The following is an 18,256-nucleotide window of genomic DNA, read 5'->3' as shown; positions in this document are numbered from 1 at the left end:
GATATACTTTGTTATGGATTTGACACCGATCACGATTGCATAAGTCAGCGACAAGATCGAGACCGAGATCCCACACTCTCGGTATCGGATCGACATTAGAATCAGATTCAAAATCGTAAACGGAATTTGTATTGAGTTACCTCCGTCAGCTGATTTAAGTAGCTGGTCGATTTTATCGCAAGTGGTGGAGCGGGCATGGCAGGACAGGGCGGTATTAAAGTTTACCCCACGATGCTCAATAAGTTTATTAATTGTAATGGGTATTTGCATTCGAGTTGCCTGGGTATGAAATTGATATCTGAGAGAGGCTTAAAACTAGCCAAAAATAAAAATAACAACAAAATAAAGCAAGGTAGCAAAACTAAGCAACCGCAGCCACATCGCAGTAGCAACAGCAGCAGCAACATCAACAGCTGATGAAGAGACCATGAAGGTCTACCACTTTCGGAAATTCGACAAAAATGAAATAAAAATCGTGAGCACGCAATGAAGCAGCCAAGCTGATGCTGGAGCTTCCATCTCCATCTCCATCAGCATCAGCCATCTCCATCTCCATCTCCAAGTTGGCCTGGCAAATCACGTTGCTGATAACAACAACTAAGCAATGCGGCAATAATTTGCTGACCAGCCCACCGCCTCACCTCTGCTGGTCAAGTTAAGTGGCTACTGGTCATCAGCAGGCAGCAAGTAACTGGCTTAGGCCAGCATTTTTATCAAAAGTGGTGGTATTAGCTCCACTCCATGCCCCTTTTCCAAACGAAACTGGTCACTCCACTGAGCCCCAGCGGCAGATGTCGGGGCGACGGGGCAACGGGAGCACCAACACTCGACCGAGACTTCCAATAGTTTCACTTATTTTACACGCATTTCTTAACGATAAATAAATTCCACAAGCAGATGAACAACAACTCGGCCCGGTCAGCAACAACTTTTGCTATCACGTTTCCATGCAAACAACACACAGTCTCAAAAATATTTTCATCGGCATTCGCATGTACTTGAATTGCAACAAGGGGGGCCAGTGGGCGGGTTGGGGACAGAAGCAGGGGTATCCAGCGACAGGTGGCAACTGCAACTAATGCTCAGGTGCTAGATGTTCAGTGTGGACTTTGTCCCACCAGTCCACTGGTCTCCGGTCCCCTGGTCCACTGTCAACGTGTCTGCCGTTTGGGCAATTCTCGGTAGCAAGATTTCCGCCTGATGTGGCGCCCCAAGGCAATTGAGAATGATATCCGATATTGCTGGCTGCCGTTCGATAGGTTTATGGGCTAAACAGAGTCACGCCTTGACTTCATTCGCTGCCGTTGCATAAGAAGTGGCTCGAGAGTTGCTCTGGGAATCTATTTTTATCTAATTGCCGGTCATACATGGATTTGGCTGCAAATTGTTCATTATTTGTAAAGGGTTATGGATGGATTTTCTGCATTTACTCATTATGGATATAATTGAATGAAATATATATTAAGGGTGGGGTTGTTTCTTATATTATATGTATATATTTGCCTTTGGACAAGGATTCCGTTGAACCCGAACTATGTTTTGGCAGAAAAATATCAAAAGCTAAAATTCTTATTTGATTGTTTCCCAAAAGACCGTATACATTTTCTTAATTTCTATGCTAAGCGAAGATGAATGAACTCGAATCCAAGGTGGCCCCAAACGATTGGCAACGTCTTCTGTCTGTCACATCAAAAACTGATCTGTTGTGATTTTTATTTTATTTCTCACAAAAAAAGAATTATATTGTATAAGGTCATCCTCTTCAGAACCTGGCCACACAGGTTTGTCCGAAAGATGCTAACCATTGTAGTTTCTCCGGCTCCCCCACGCCCCGCTGGGCGGCTTCCTCTTTGGGCAACACGGCGTATACTTGATACGCGATATACTTGAGCCACAAACGTTTTTCAGCGCTCACCTTAGCTCCGGCCTTTCTCCGCTTCTGCCCTCGTGCTCGACACTGAAATCTTCTAAATATTGTATCGGCTTCGTAGATATGTTATTATTATACTATATGATTTATCATGTCTGACACTTGGGCCAAACCACTTGTCAAATCAGAAATAGCAGCGACAACGACAACGAAAACGACAACACGCTGTGATTTTAGATAAATTCATAACTCAAGCCCAACTTGTCTTGCCTTCGAAGTTCAAATCACTTGGCACCACTCGCGCACACTCATACTTACACTCACTCCAAGTCGAACACACACTCACTGACTTGAACGCTTTGGTGTGGGTACTTCATTTTAATTATTTATTTATGCGTTATTTTTGCGCGCGTTCGTTTCGATAAGCCTGAAATGGAGAGACACCATTTATATTTACAGTTATACATATCTGGCGTGCGATACGGACGGGGGCTTATACTCTGTTTGTTTTCATTCCGAACTTGAATTTTCTCGCTGCGGATCGATGCGTTTAGGAGGAAGCTGCCACAAATCAGCTGTTGCCGCTGGCGAGCTACGATTTAACGAACTTGGAGCCCCCATTAGAGCCGGCTTAACGATAAAAACAGAACCCACCGACGCCCGAGTTATATTTTGTTTTAATTATTTGTTTCAGTTGTACTTCGCCATACAGTGCGGAATGCGACAGAAACCCCAGATGGAAGTAAGCTGCAAATTTACTCAAACACATGTTTCGTTTTGTGATAACTGCGGTAACAGGAAACCCCTCAAACATATTGACTAAAGGCCGTTCCATGTTTACTTTTCCCGGTTTTACAACAAATGTAGCTAAAATCCATTCAAGGTTTGGGGCCCCAACGGCAGTCATGCATAGTCTAAAATCTAGAAATTTGATCCGAAATTTGATTTTAATAACCATTGTAAGTAGGCCTTTCTATACTTTATTCTATACCTTAATAGGCCCATTGCCTCAATGTGTTCGAGACCAATTATCACAGACTCGGAAGAACAGGAAAGGTAACGCTCTGCTCTTCATTGGCCTTAGCTCGAATATTTGGTTACTGACAACGCTTCGGGCGCTATTTATTTTTGTTTTCACAGCTTCGTTATTTGTTTGTTTATCTCCATAAAATACGTCATAATAATAGTGACACGCGGTGAGAGAAATAGTTATAGGTTGGCTGGAGACGTCAGTTAGAACCACTTTCGGTTGGATTCGAAAAGATCGAACTAGATTTTAAATCTAGATCTTTTCATCTAATAACAAGATTTACATCTCTGAGTTACCAACCGCAAGAGCCGCAAAGAAACTTTGACAGAAATTATTACTTAGAAATAAATATTAATATCCTATATCTCAGCTACATATATTTAAAAAAAACAGCACAGACCTATTATAAATGACAGTAGCTTTGAGCATTGAAGTCTTTTATAGCTTTATGGAAGGGAGTTACTGGAAGTGGATGGACCCAACCTGCGATGCATTTACGTTTTCTGTGCATCGGACTCCGGCCCTTAAATGTCCCATTTTCACTGATGCAAGTCTGTTATCAAGTCAAGAAGAAAACATGCACTTGTGGTGCTCTTTCTACAGGGTGATAAGGAAATGGGGTAAACAAATGGGGAAAAAATATACAAAATTATATTGTAATGGTTGTAGATTCGATTCGAATAAGTATTCTATGATTAAATTTAAATTTAAAAACAATTTAAGAAACAAATTCAAGTTTAGGAAAACATTTATTTATACATTTATTTATACATTTATAAGTTATTATTTTTTAACGTGCATGTGTAACTGATTCTTCCGACTAAAGTAGTTTTAAACGATTTAAAGAAATGCTGAAACCGAATCCTCATTACTTTTTATGTTTGATATTTTGACTTTGGCCTTTGCCACATTCGGTTTGGTCACCCTGTTTGTGGCGTCTGAATGGGACCCGCTCTATACGCACCAAGGCACCCAAGCGGCGGGGCATCCATCCCCGGCCTTTTCCGGCTATCATTCCGCTTTACTCTTGAGCTGGCGGCAGCCTCGACGTCTGCGCTGGCTTGCCCACCCCCTCTTGGAACTCGCCCCCTAGCTGCGCACCTCTCTGACTCTGATAAGCCAGCCGCCCCACTCGCCTCGACTCCGTTGATGCTGCGAAAGGTCTTCTTTGTTGCGAGTTGGAAAAAAGGCAAAAATTATTATAACAGGAGACGAAGAAGAAGATCGGCGAGAAGAAGCAGAGTAAACAGCACGAGGCTTAGTGAGGCGGCAACGGCGCTTGGTTGCAGACATTTACAACAATAACAGTAACATCAAAAGCAGCAGTTACACTAAAAGAAATTGAAGGATAAATAATCGATAAATAAGAACTTTGACGAACAATAAGATGTTATTTTCATAAGGATTTCTCCTTTCTTCTCACGCAGCTTGCTTCTTAAACGACTTATAGCAAATAAAGCAATTCCCTAAATTAGTTTGAAAAATAGTCATGCATTTGTCATTGTGCACACACTCTGCATATAATAAAAGCTAAAAAATAATAACTACAGCAGCTAAAACAACAGCAATAACAAAAAAAAACAACGAGCGTCATCGACGACAACAACGACAACGGCAACGACAACGACAACGACGACTACTCCACGAACTGGCAGTGAGACGTTGATTGCCACGGAATGCCGTCAAACAGGTTAAAAATGTAGGTAGAAATTCAATTAAAAATTGGTTATTTATTTATTTTAGCATGCACAGAGATCGACTGAGCTTCACTCGTATAAGTATATAATTCAGATGTATTTCCACTGTCCAGAAACTAAGCTTCCCCCTTTCTCTGGCTGTAATTTTGTTTTGATGTTTTGATATATTTCGTTAAGCTTGGCTTTGTGCCAGGAGAAGTCGATCACTTTGAGGCGCCAGGTGGACTCAGTTTAAAAGTAAAATCCCCAAAGACATAGCATGTGTCCAAAATGGGTGCTCCAAAGTGGGTGGTTTTGAAAGGAGCTCAGGGATTACACAAATTACCCACAAATCTTTCGAGGAAAACTAAAGTGCCCGGGAATTTGCTTGGAAATCAACACCTTCGGGTTGATTGAAAGCTTAATAAAAGAGGATGAAATCCAGGATAATCCAAATAGTTATTGAAACTATAAAAAGTAAATTCCATGAATTCATTAATTATTAATTTAGGTGAACCCTACTGCAAGTATGCGCGCAAGAAATTACAATTGCAAGACTGCAAGTGCAAAGGATAGATGTATATCCCTGAGTGCGGAATATTCACTAGTATCCTAAATATATTTAGCATCAACAGAAAATCGGTATAGCCATGTCAGTCTGTCTGTATGAACGCGTGGATCTCAGAGACCTTTACATCCTTTGGATCTTTATAGACAGATAGTGGGGTGTATTTTATTTGTTGCTCTAATATGGAGCTAATATGGAATGGCTGTTAGACTTGTAATTTAATTTTTTGTTTTGACTTGTAATTAATACCCTTACAGAGGGTATTATAATTTTGGTCAAAAGTGTGCAACGCAGTGAAGGAGACATCTCCGATTTTATAAAGTACATATATTCTTGATCAGGATCACCTCCTGAGTTGATATAGACATGTCCGTCTGTCTGTTTCTACGCAAACTAGTCTCTCAGTTTTAAAGCTATCGATTTCAAACTTTGCTCACATCCTTCTTTTGTTTGCAGGCATTATATAAGTCGGAACGGCCGGGATCGGTCGACTATATCCTATAGCTGGCATATAACTGATTGATCGGAAATGCCATACCTTTGATGTTTTTTAAGTTAGTTGGGACTTTCCACACATGTTATATTTGACCAAAAAATATACATATCCTATAGCTGTCATAGAACGATCGGAATTGGCATAACTTTGGTGTTTTTTTAAGTTAGAAAAATGGGACTTGGTACAGATTCTATTTTGGGCAATATAACCAGATCTGCCAACTATAGACGCCATATAAATGAACGATCGGATATGGAAAAACCTTAATTGCATTTTTCCAAAACTGACCATCGTTGAAATAATGTTAAATGAAGTAGCTAGTGCCATTCAGAATGTTGGATCAATTAAATGCAAACTGGATCGAACCAAGCTGGCCCTCAAATCGATCAGGTTAACAAACACATCAACATCCGAATAAAGCCGATCTTATTTACTTTACGAATGCAAACCGCAAAAAGTTAAATTTAGCTGGTCTATTTATAAATTAGCAACTTTTGCGGCCCACTAACGACCGATCGAGTCATGTGCAATGTGCCCATATACGATGTACGTAAGCAGGGGGATATAGTTACGACCCCAAGGCCCGTAACTGGTTGCGGATATTACGAGTCTGGATCCCATCCCAGATCGGTTTGACTGGGAAGGGACACGTAGGGCGCCAGGGGAATTGAGATGTGAGAATCATCTCAGATTTTTGCCGGTGATGGATCGCCTCGATTTGTGGCCGTGACATGGATGATTAAGATACTAATGATTGAGATTTGGAGACTGCTTCTGCCCAGTTGGAAGCCGCCTGCCACATTCTAACTGATCTTTGGCCAAATTCACACTCAGATTCACTCGAATTGCCGTGGTGTCGATGGGAATTATCTAAAAGCAATTGTGTGAGATGACTTCCAGGAAGTAGCCATCCATGGGTGGAGCAATGTGATCCCTGATCGCGCTTCTGCTCTGTTTGATATATGGATGGTGGAAAAGTTTCGCCCACGGCGTGAGGTGTGGAAAAATCTGCGGTCCGCCGCTTGCTGAAAGCTTTCTGTTCGCCGAATCGGGGAAAGAATATTTGTTTCTGGGATTTTCGGCGTTTCCATCCACTAAAATTTCCTCCAAATATGCGAAATAGTTCAATTCAATGAACTGGCATGACAGGCATATTGTGAAATCTGCGGGAAAATTGTGAAATCTGCATGGGCTGTGCCTCAGTTGGGAGTCTGGGAAAGATAGTTTCATTGAAACGGAAAAAAGCCCATAAATATTTATTTATTTATCGAAAAATTTATGTGATTACTATCAAAACGTTAAAGAAAATTCACGTTACTGCCAGCTACCAATAATCCACTATGTATATTGATATGTTTTTAGCCATAAGTCTTAATTTTAACACCTGAAGAATAATTGACCTGTTTAAATTCTTAACCAAATTGTGGGTGAAAGCCGAAAATAGAATGTTCTAAAAATAGTGCCCAGTCCCAATAGACTTCCACGGTCAAGCACATAGCTTTGATCCCTCTGCACCCGATCCATCAGTTTTATGGACAAAAATGTATCCATACATGTTTATTGTCTATGGATGTTGCCATCAACAAATCCGCGCAATAGTTGGCCCAAGGCCCTCCGCGGGTAAATGAACTGGACCCACCAAATAGCCATGACCACTAACTTAGGCCTATGCCCCACGGATGGCAAAGGCCAAGCGAATCGCCTTGAGAATTTCATGCAACTTTCAGCGTGTAAATAATTAAACCATAAAAGTCAATTGAAATTGAAAATGCTTTAATAGAACAGTGCTCTTTGAGGGCGCCGAGCGAGGAAGAAAAAATTGCGCTTATTTATGGCGTTTATGGTCCGAAAGTGGGGGAGCCGGGGTCGGGCCATAAAAACTTATGGATAGCCAAATTCACGGATAAATTAAAATAATTGAAATACTTTGAAAAGTTAATTGCGCCAGGCGAGGCGAACTTGTTGATGCTAATGGCCAAACATAAATTTCAGTGGGCCAAGAGCGCCCAGAGCCCAAAGATACTGAGCTATTCGTACTGTTAGATACATATATATAATGGCAATACAAAATAATATATTTTACCGGCCGGCAAGGCGCGCATATGTATGCAATATGTTTCTTCTCTCTATTTGTTTTCCACATTTTCCCCCATTTCTGGCTTCTGGCCTCGAAACCAGCCAGAACGGCTTATTTTCATGAACGCATTTTCATGGCGCAGCCACAAATCATAAATGTTTCTCCATTGGTCTCCCGGCCGCACAATATTTAGACAGATTTTGTTGCCAAAAGCCAGTCGTTTACAGGTGTCAGTGGCTGTTGGCAGAATCAACTTGCAGCATCATCCTCATCCCCCATCTTAATCCCATGCCCGCTCCCAGCTGGGCGGCTTGGTCAAGGTTAAACGGCTTCTCCAACTAACCGTACGAGTATATGTATCTCTTTATATGTATCTGTAGCTGCTGGTTAGCACTGCAGGACATCATCATCATCGAGAGGCGTGCGCTCGTTTAACGATTTCAACAAAAATTTTTCGCTTTTTGCGCTGCTCATTAATTCTTTTCGATTAAAAATTGCCTTTTCTTTCCTTTATTTCTTATTTTGAATTTTTTCTTTCATTTGCTGCTCATCTGCAGCTTGTTGTGCATAAAAATCACAGCAAGACGCCGGTGGAGAGCTGCAGAGCTGGAGAGTCCCTCCCAGCTTCCATCGTTGAGATGTATCTGAAAATTAGTATCTAGATTTGGCATTTTGTCTAGCAGCGGAAAAACAAGTTGCCGTTGATGTGAGTGCCTGTGAAATTTTAATGGGCTGCCTCTTTTTTCTTTTTATTTAATTTTTTTTTGTGATATTTTGGTGGTTCTCCTGGTTTGTTGGCGGTGGGCATGTACCTATTGTTTTGGTTTGTTTATGTTTAAAGTGAAACGTACGATATGTGTAATTGCTCTGGCAGCCCATTTGTTTATTATAAGGTCTGCGGCAGACTTCCCATGCGTGCCACTTGTTCTCACTTTGTGGCCTTTGTTTAGGTTGGATTTGGCAACTTAATATACAGAAATATTCGCTTATTGCTGCACTCGCTTATTTATTTGCCTTTGGCATATTTTTTATTCGCAGCGCTCGCCACCTCTTTTTTTTTTGGCTCTCACGTAATCATTGCAAATATTTCGCACTGATTCGGGATTCCGAACTGTTTCTATTTTCTGTTTTCTGATTTTGGCTGGTTTGTTTATTTGCGAGCCTCTATGTTTGCCTTCAGCGTATTTGTATTAGCGGGAAATATTAATTGAAAGTGTATTTCTAGGAATAGAATTTCAACAAATTGTAAGTGTTTTACCCAATTTTTAGCAAGTGCAGAACAAGGAAGAAACATCGAATGATGCTCTCCTCGGTCCCCCTCTACAGATGCTCGAACAATTGATGATTTCTTTTTAAACTCGAGTTGCACTGATGAATACGTGGCAAGGTTCCCCAGAAACCAAGTAACTCAACGGAAGATGGTGGGCAGAGAGAATACAACGCAATGGAAAAATAAAAAAAATTAATAGAATAAATACCTGTTCACTTATTTTGTTTTGGCGGGTACTGGGAAATCGCATTGAGGGCACTTAAAAGTTAGTATTTGTTTACAACTATATTGCGGGTCGAGGAATTTACTACAAGTAAGCAATTCGATTTAATTATAACCAAACAATTAAAATAGAAACTACTTGGAAGGGAAGAATGGAGATCAAAGGCTCTTGATATTTGCATAAAAGTCCATTTTGGAATTCAATTTCAAAACCGTTTCTTTTATTCGGTTTTATTCACTCAGTTACTCAAGCAGAGTGTTGGGTTTTTCACTTTCTTTTAATTTTTTTTGGATTTTCCCCAGCGACCTGACCAGGTTACAAACTAGTACCGTTAATCTCAATGGAAGAAAGTCAAATCCGAGCTTGACCAAACATCTCGAACTCGGCCAAATGACTGGACAAACATCACGCTTGCGCCGCCGGAGATCAATGGGCAGTATCGTTGACAAGCGTCAAACGCTTTCCACACACACAAGAATTACCAGGCCGGCCGGGGGAACATTAAAATCTCATTACCAATGCTAATTGAATGAGGGAGACCCGCAGTCCACTGCCCCTTTCCATCAAGTTCAAAATCACAATTTTTCTTTACACTTTTCTCTGCCAGTGGTGGCCAGAACGCAGCCTGTTTGGGATTTGTGGTGCTCCGGGCGAGCGATGTTTGTTATTTTCCAAGTGCCCACACGCTCTTACATAAATTATTAACAGCCGATGGCAAATAAATAAACAAACATTGAGCCAGCTACTGCAGCTACTCTGCTCTTCTTCGGATTTCGTATCTGTATCTGCGTCTGTATCTGTATCTGCATCTGCAGCTTTACGGCTAAATCATCGCCATCGCTGAAGCTGTCATCATTGGCGTATCTGGAATCCGAATCGAGCAAAGTTCAAAACCGAGTCAGAAAACAAAAGCAAAATAAAAAAAAAAATAAAAAACTGCGTACTAGGAATTAATTTTACTAAATATGACTGATTTCTCTCTCTGTACTCGATTTTCGATGGCCTGGCCTGCTCGGATGCATTACCGACTACTTAACAGCAAATCACTAAACATGCTTAAATATTTCAACTTGTCCGGTAGCCTGTTTGTCATTTGCCAGCGACATTTGCCGAGCGGCGATATCTGAAAAAACTCTACTCGAGAGTCTTGAGCGTCGCAGGCCTTGACAAAAGAAATGAACTGTTTTAATGTGCTGCCAGTTGGCTCCGCTCTCCTCTGGAGGAGCCACGACCAGCCCAGCGGAAAACTACAAACCCCAAATTGAAAAATCATCAACCTCGTCAGCTCTGAATCTCCGCTTACTGGCCTGGCCCTGGTCAATATTTGACTAAGAAATTTTTCACATTACCGGACGAGGCGATCGGGCGAAGAACAGAATAGGGTCTTCTGAATCCTCTCTTTAAGATGGGGTATATTGGTCCGAAAGCTGTCATGATAATACAATTCTGCTTAGTATTTATTAAAACTAGTCAGCGGAATTGGAATATAGAAATTTTACTTTTGATTAATTATGAAATATCGATTGATATGTCACATCTCCACAGATTTACTTATAGATGTAATGGATTTCAGGTACCGCCCTCAAAAATGTTCTGAAGGAACAATATTGAAATTTTATGCTGGAATGCAATAGGATATACTATTATGCGAGAGTTAAATTAAAACTTTTCTGTTTATGTTGATTTAAAACTAAAATATATTCGAAAATTTGTATATTAAATTGAGTCCAAAAATTTTTTTTTAATTATATGTAAGTCGCGTCTGATTCAACAAAACAAAATTATTATTTCTAGGGTACACTGGTGTCGATTTTCCTGAGGAAATTTCAACTTCTCTTTTCCTGGCTAGCTGATAGCTGCCCCTGGGATTCCGGCATGTCGAGTGAAATGTTAGCGGCACACAGATACACCCAGACCCAGACTCAGGCCACTGTTGGCAGGAATTGTTTACATAGCAGTGAGGTTTGCCTCGAGATCCCAGGCTCCGGATCTCTGAATCCGAATCTGAATCTGGCTCTAGTCTTCGGACTCTGCAGTCTCTAGAACCTGGTTTGGGTCTGGGTCTGGGCAACCTTTTTGTTTGATGTCGGCCTCGTTAAGAGCCAACGAAGCCAACGAGCTGCGGCATGTACCATGTTGCTGTTGCCTTGTTGTTTGCTCATGAACAGTTGAACCTTGTTGGCTCTCTGCCGCTTACTTTGCATTAAGTTATTTTCATTTTCAATAGGCCGTGCTGGATTCCCCATTCCGGTGCCGGTGCCGATTCTGATTCCGAGTCATATGCGATTCCTGGCCCTCTCGCTGGTCGATCGCTGGTTCGCTCGCATCGAGTGTTTTTCTTTCGACGGCGCTCTCGAGAGCTCTTCAAACTGTTGAACTTCACTTGTTTTCTCCAAGCTATTAAGCCACTTGATCGATCATATACATTTCCCTCACCTACCCATCTAGCCATCTACCCATGTATCTGGCCGACATCCTTGTCCGTTTTCCACTCTTAATATTTTTCATTTTTTCGGCACGATGACGCTGCCTTCCAGGAATTATGCAAATTTTCTGTCCAGCAAAGATCTGTGATGAGCATGTGATTTATGCCCACAAATCGCTCTAGCCACTACTTGTGATTGCATAATTAATGAAGTTCGGCCGGATGACAAGTAACAATTTCGGTGGGAAAAGTCTACATTCTATCGTATAGTGCGTCTACATTTTATCGTATAGTGCGTCCATCTCGAAGCTTTTATTTTTTCTTGGGGCACAAGACCTCCTCCCCCAGCCACCTCCCTCTGTTCGCATTGCTGTCTCCTTCCCTTCAACAGACCGGCACAAAGTTGCAAAAAATTGGCCAAAACCTGCCAAAGGCCGGCAAGAAGCAAAAATGTTTTCAAACGTGAGGCTTCGCCACCTGTACTTGGACTCTGAAAACGTATCTATACTGCGCCTGGACCCCTCCATGTCCCACTTTTGACCATAAATTAGCAATTAAATGAGCTAGTGCGAAGAAAACACATTTCCAAACTAAATATTGAAACGCAATAAGTTCTCAGCATCCCCATGGGCACCTCAAACAACACACCCCTTGCCAACTGCTCAGGTGCGCCAACCTGGAGGCAGTGGGGCGGCACAGTCCTCCGCGGCAGTCCTTCTTTTGCGAAAATCCATTCTAATAACTAATAATTATTCCAATTAAATATTTAACGAAATACTAATCAAAACTGTTTTAATAAGATTATTACCCTAAGATTAAGATTAAGATTAATACCCTATCAAAACCTCTCTTCAATAAAATTTGGCATAAATATTAAAATTAAAATTTGACATAAATATTAATTTTAATATAAAATAGGTTCTAAGGAAATACATCAGTCCCAGACCACTGTCTTGAAATTCCCCCACTGTCTAATACACCAAACATTGGTCAAATTCAGATGAAAACTGGCCGCCGTAGATCTCTCAGTTCCACTCGGAAATAAACGGGGCACCTCTCCCGTGCGTGGCAGGGGGAGTGGCAATGGCCAAGAGGCAGGGGGTGAGTTAGGGGGAAGGGGCTGAGGGCATAGGGCGGGTGCCGGGGCCTTTACGGCGAATTGCGTTGCTCGTTTTTGGCGCGTTTGCTCTTTGCGATTAATGCGCTTGTGTAAATAAACAATAAATATTAAGTGCGCTACATGCCGGAGAAGAGGTCGGTGGGGGATGGGTGGCAGAAGCGGTTTGAAAGGGGATGAGGGTTCGGGGCGTGGGATGGATTGGTTTGGCGCGCAATTAAATACACTACTTTACGCTGGACACGATCCGAACTTGGGGAAGACCTCAAGACGACGCTTCACCTGGTGGGTGGGCTTGTGTGCTAGGGGCATCCCCAGCCTCACCCACCTTCCTAAGTGACCCCTCCCTGCGCCAGGACTACCCACAACTTGCGATGCGCACGAGCTGCCTTGGGCTGCTATGCTCAGTCGGCCATTGCAGGCGGATCGAGCATCACAATTTCCGAGTCGATCGATCGATCTATCGACTGGCCTCCCCCCAATCACGGCCCCTCCGTGTCTGTCGTCGCATCTAGGCGTAACGCACAAATTGTATGGATTATGCGGCTGCCGTGAACTTTCCTTCTTGTATCTTGTATCTGGTAGCTCCGTAAACGTTCGTTTGATTTGCTAAGCAATCTGTTTGTTGTGTAATAAATTAATGCACTTGATTTCAACGCTTGGCCAGTGTCGGCCGGTGGGTGGGTGGCTGCAGTGGGTGCTGAGGGTGCTGGGCGGCTTTGGTGCTAAATGTAAGTGGGTGGGAACATCGAAGTGTATCAGCCAGCCGAGGTGTCGGTCCAGGTGTTGATATATCGAGTCAAAGGGTCAAAGTATTAAAAACGGTAAAGACATTACAAAATTCATTTTGGATTTGATGCATATATGTGGCTTCAAACACTGACATTTTTTTCAAGTTTTTATTAAATTGAAAAACAAAAAATTGAAAATTCTAAGGCTAAATTCTAAAATTCAGTATATAATTTGTACCTCAGTAAAATGTAAAACTAGTGTCGTATTGGATTTGCAGCACAATATATTTTTTTTAACAAAATTTAGTCAGTCTTTGAAAAATAAATCTAACAAAATTTGTCCAATGTTTATTTTTATTTTTTATACCCTTGCAGAGGGTATTATAATTTTGGTCAAAAGTGTGCAACGCAGTGAAGGAGACATCTCCGACCCTATAAAGTATATATATTCTTGATCAGGATCACCTCCTGAGTCGATATGAGCATGTCCGTCTGTCCGTCTGTCCTTCTGTCGGTCTGTCCGTCTGTCCGTCTGTCTGTCTGTCTGTTTCTACGCAAACTAGTCTCTCAGTTTTAAAGCTATCGAGTTCAAACTTTGCACACACCCTTCTTTCCTTTGCAGGCAGTATATAAGTCGGAACGGCCGGGATCAGTCGACTATATCCTATAGCTGCCATTTAACTGATTGATCGAAATTGGCATAACTTTGGTGCTTTTTAAGTTAGAAAGATGGGATTTGGTACAGACTCTATTTTGGGAAAAACAATCTGATTTGTCGAATTTCATAAGGATCGGTTGACTATATCCTATAGCTGCCACATAACTGATTGATCGGAAATGCTATAACTTAGTTGTTTTTCAAGTTAGAAGGATGGGAGTTTCAATGGATTCCTCTTTGGGAAAAATAATTCAATGTGCCAAATTTCATAAGGATCGGCCGACTATATACGATCCGCTATATATCTAATAATATAAGATGCGTGGCGCCACCTAGCGGACTGCGACTCAACTGCAAGGGTATATCAACTTCGGCTCCGCCCGAAGTTAGCTTTCCTTTCTTGTTATACCCTTGCAGAGGGTATTATAATTTTGGTCAAAAGTGTGCAACGCAGTGAAGGAGACATCTCCGACCCTATAAAGTATATATATTCTTGATCAGGATCACCTCCTGAGTTGATATGAGCATGTCCGTCTGTCCGTCTGTCCGTCTGTCCGTCTGTCTGTCTGTCTGTCTGTCGGTTTCTACGCAAACTAGTCTCTCAGTTTTGGAGCTATCTAGTTGAAACTTTGCACACATCCTTCTTTCCTTTGCAGGTAGTATATAAGTCGGAACGGCCGGGATCGGTCGACTATATCCTATAGCTGCCATATAACTGATTGATCGGAAATGCCATAACTTCGTTGTTTTTTAAGATAGAGGGTTGGGACCACATATGTTTCCACATATGTTATATTTGACCAACATATCTTATGTACAAAATTTCATAAGGATCGGCCGACTATATCCTATAGCTGTCATACAACGATCGAAATTGGCATAACTTTGGTGTTTTTTAAGTTAGAAAGATGGGACTTGGTACAGATTCTATTTTAGACAAAATAAGCTGATTTGCCAAATTTCATAAGGATCGGCCGACTATATACGATCCTCTATATATCTAATAATATAAGATGCGTGGCGCCACCTAGCGGACTGCGACTGAACTGCAAGGGTATATCAACTTCGGCTCCGCCCGAAGTTAGCTTTCCTTTCTTGTTTTTTTTTTAAGATAAGTCAGAAAATAACCTGGTAGGAGAATCTTTAAACTTGTAGTCTTCGGAATACTTGCGTTGCTGACCTTGACAGACTTTCGTCGCCATAATTCACTCAACGACTTATGAATCGAGAAATATATTTCCGAAGATTGTTTACCTGACTTGAGAGCAATATCCATACCTGAAACTACCCCTTGGATAATAGTTTTAATTTGCGATAGACTGCTTATAAAAGTGGCAGAAGTTCTTCGGAATAGGAAAGGTATGTCTTGTTCTACACACCCGTGGGGATCAAAGGTCAAGCAAAAAATTTGTCAGAATTGTCTGGGAAAAGTGAAAAGGCACTGTCTACGCAGAAAAGTGTGGCGCCCGCTGATGGTTTCTACTCGTAGTTCTCGTGGTTCCTCGAATGTATCCGTAGCTGAGTCGGTGCTTACAGCTGTATCTTTCGAATAGCAGGTGAGAGAGCACGGGCAAAGCGAGAGGAACACTGTGGCGATAGTGGGGCAGCGCCTTGCTTTGATGTTGATTAATTGCAAAAGATGCTGATTGATTTTTATTGCAAATATTGATAAAATTTTGTATTAATTAACGTGAAAAACACGCGTTTTGTGTTAATTGGAAAATGGTTATTGAAACTAAACAGAAGCCAGAGAAAAGTGAGCGTACAAGCTACGCAAACAAACAACAATAACAGAAGCAACAACAAAAACAACAAACAAACAGACCGTGAGATACAAGATAGAACTTGCACTCTGTAGAACGTACAAATTAACGCAGCCAAAAATCAATCGAAAAAAAATAAAAGTTTCCACACAAGAACAACAACATGCAGTCAACTATCGTTTTGTTGTATCTTCGTGTATCTGCAGCGGCCTCTGTATTTGTATCCGTAAGATATGTACCAGCTAGCATTTGATTTATACTCAACTTTGATATTTACCGCCTAATAAACAAAAAATTAACGCAAACGCAGCTAGGCCATGTAGCATTATAGATGTATCTAGTATCCATACCGGCGTCTGACGCTCAGCCCGTATCTATTTGTGATTTCGCTTTGATTTGTACTTGACATGCGTGCGTCTGTCAGAGCGGTAATTAAACAACATCATTCCGAGTGCCCGCCTCTGGAAGAGCCTTTGGATAGCCAGGCGCCGGGATCGGATCAGATGCGATCCCGAAATCAGTTCGTCATTAACGCTGCCCAAGCGCCACCACTGATACTGATACCGATACCAATACAGATTCCGAACACGATTCCGATCCCCCGGCGTTGACAGGCCTAGCGCTAATATTTAGTATTTATTTGGGCTCTTTTCCGCCTTAAAGTCAGGAGTTAGTGCCGGGCCACCTACGTGGCTGAGAGCAGCCGAGCTGTGAACGACGCCCCCGAAAACATTTCCAGACTTGTCAATTCGGGGCTATTCAAAGCTGGTCCACTGATTGCTGTGGTAATTAGTCAACTGGAGTGGCCAAAGGGCGCGTCACTCCTCACTGGCATGCGGTGTGCCTTGAAGTCGTCAGCGAATGGATTGGCTCTCTCTTGTCTTTCACACTGGAAAAAAGTTAAAAATTTAAACTTGATTATTTGGGTACGAGATCTTAACTAAAACTTTTAATTATTGCGGGGCACTTTTTTCCGTCTACCAGCTACCCTTTAAAGTAATACTACTATAATTTCAGTGATAGTTATGGTATCACCATACCATACCATAGGATATAATTAAAAAAAATTCAACAAAAATTAGTAATAAATATATGTATGAGAATATAAAATTATCAAGTACGTAAAGTTAGTAGTACATTTTTGTAAGTAAAAGTAGACTGAAACTAATATAAGCCCATAGAATCTTATATAAAAAAAAAAATTGATATTCTTGTTTTCTCAAAACAAATTAAGCAAAAGCATCAACACGCCAAAGTTTGTAAAGCAAAATGAAAGCATAGAAAATAGGTTAAAATAGTAACCTATTAGTAATATAATAGGTTATCCTTGTAAGGAAACGAATCATTATTCTGAATGATACGACGCTAAAAAAAATTGTTTCCAGTGCAAAGGCCATTGGCAGAAATAAAAAAGAAACCATCGAAGAGACGCCTGACAGTCTCTCCTCTCGGAGGAGCAGTCATAAATCAATGAGGAGCAAGCAGCTAACATTGCAGCATTGCAACATTGCTGACCACATCGCAGTGCTCCTGCCCAGACAATTGGCATGGCTAATGCGAATGGCAACTCATAAATTTATTAATTTTTAATTAAACTTACAACGATTTGTAATTCCAACATGGTAGCTCCATATATGGCTGATGGACTGACTGTTGGCCATCCGACCAGTTGGCCGCTGAATGAGTCCCTGCTCCTGCTCCTGCTTTGGCCCCAATGTCAGCCCGGAAACAACTCATTATCCTAATTAAAACGTGCGCCATGTGCGCCCCATTGCCATATATGAGCAATGCACGCGATCTGGCAATCGAGGCGATTCAGCGTCAGCGTCCAAGTCCGAGTTCGAGTCAGGGTCTGCAGCGAAGGCTGCATGCGAAATTAGAAGATTTCTGCGCTTCGAGATGGTATGTCCGATGCGATCGAGATGCGGCCATCTGATCTGATGGCTCGCTGGAGCATCTTGATTTATCGCATTTCCAATAGCAAGTGAAAATATATTTCAAGGACCGACTCTTGAGAAATAATTAATGGTTTAATTACACCTTTTTTTGTTCACTATTTGATGTCTTAAACGTTTGGTAAAATAGATTAAAGTGCTTTCTTCCGACCACGTTTGGATGAATGTAATTGTTATCAATTATTTCCCTACAAGAATATGTACATTTGTTATTTATATTCAGGGCCAAGGGTTTATTAACAATTTTAATTTTTATTAAAATTTATTTTTCTTTCTAATTTAATTTTAAAATTATTTAAATTTTCGAAAAACTCAAAATGCTCGGAAAACTCTATTCGATATTTGTGATATTATCCAAAGGATATAGGCTAGCAGGGAAATTAAACTTTTTCGCCGC

The 18,256-nt window shown here is 41.3% G+C and overlaps 1 protein-coding gene and 1 long non-coding RNA gene across 2 annotated transcripts in view; both read left to right on the top strand.

The window, feature by feature from the left end:
- LOC6503287 (protein decapentaplegic) overlaps positions 1–18,256 on the top strand; it is a 37,301-nt gene that overhangs the window by 1,515 nt on the left and 17,530 nt on the right. The window lies entirely within an intron of this gene.
- Positions 1,868–10,931, top strand: LOC123257463. The gene is made up of 2 exons (XR_006507545.1): positions 1,868–4,599; positions 8,987–10,931. It is a non-coding gene; the product is annotated as an uncharacterized LOC123257463 (long non-coding RNA).

The sequence above is a fragment of the Drosophila ananassae genome, chromosome 3R (genome assembly GCF_017639315.1).
Source record: "Drosophila ananassae strain 14024-0371.13 chromosome 3R, ASM1763931v2, whole genome shotgun sequence".
In the NCBI taxonomy this organism is placed as follows: domain Eukaryota; kingdom Metazoa; phylum Arthropoda; class Insecta; order Diptera; family Drosophilidae; genus Drosophila; species Drosophila ananassae.
Note: the sequence above shows the minus strand (reverse complement) of the source record. Positions and strands in the feature narration are given on the sequence as shown.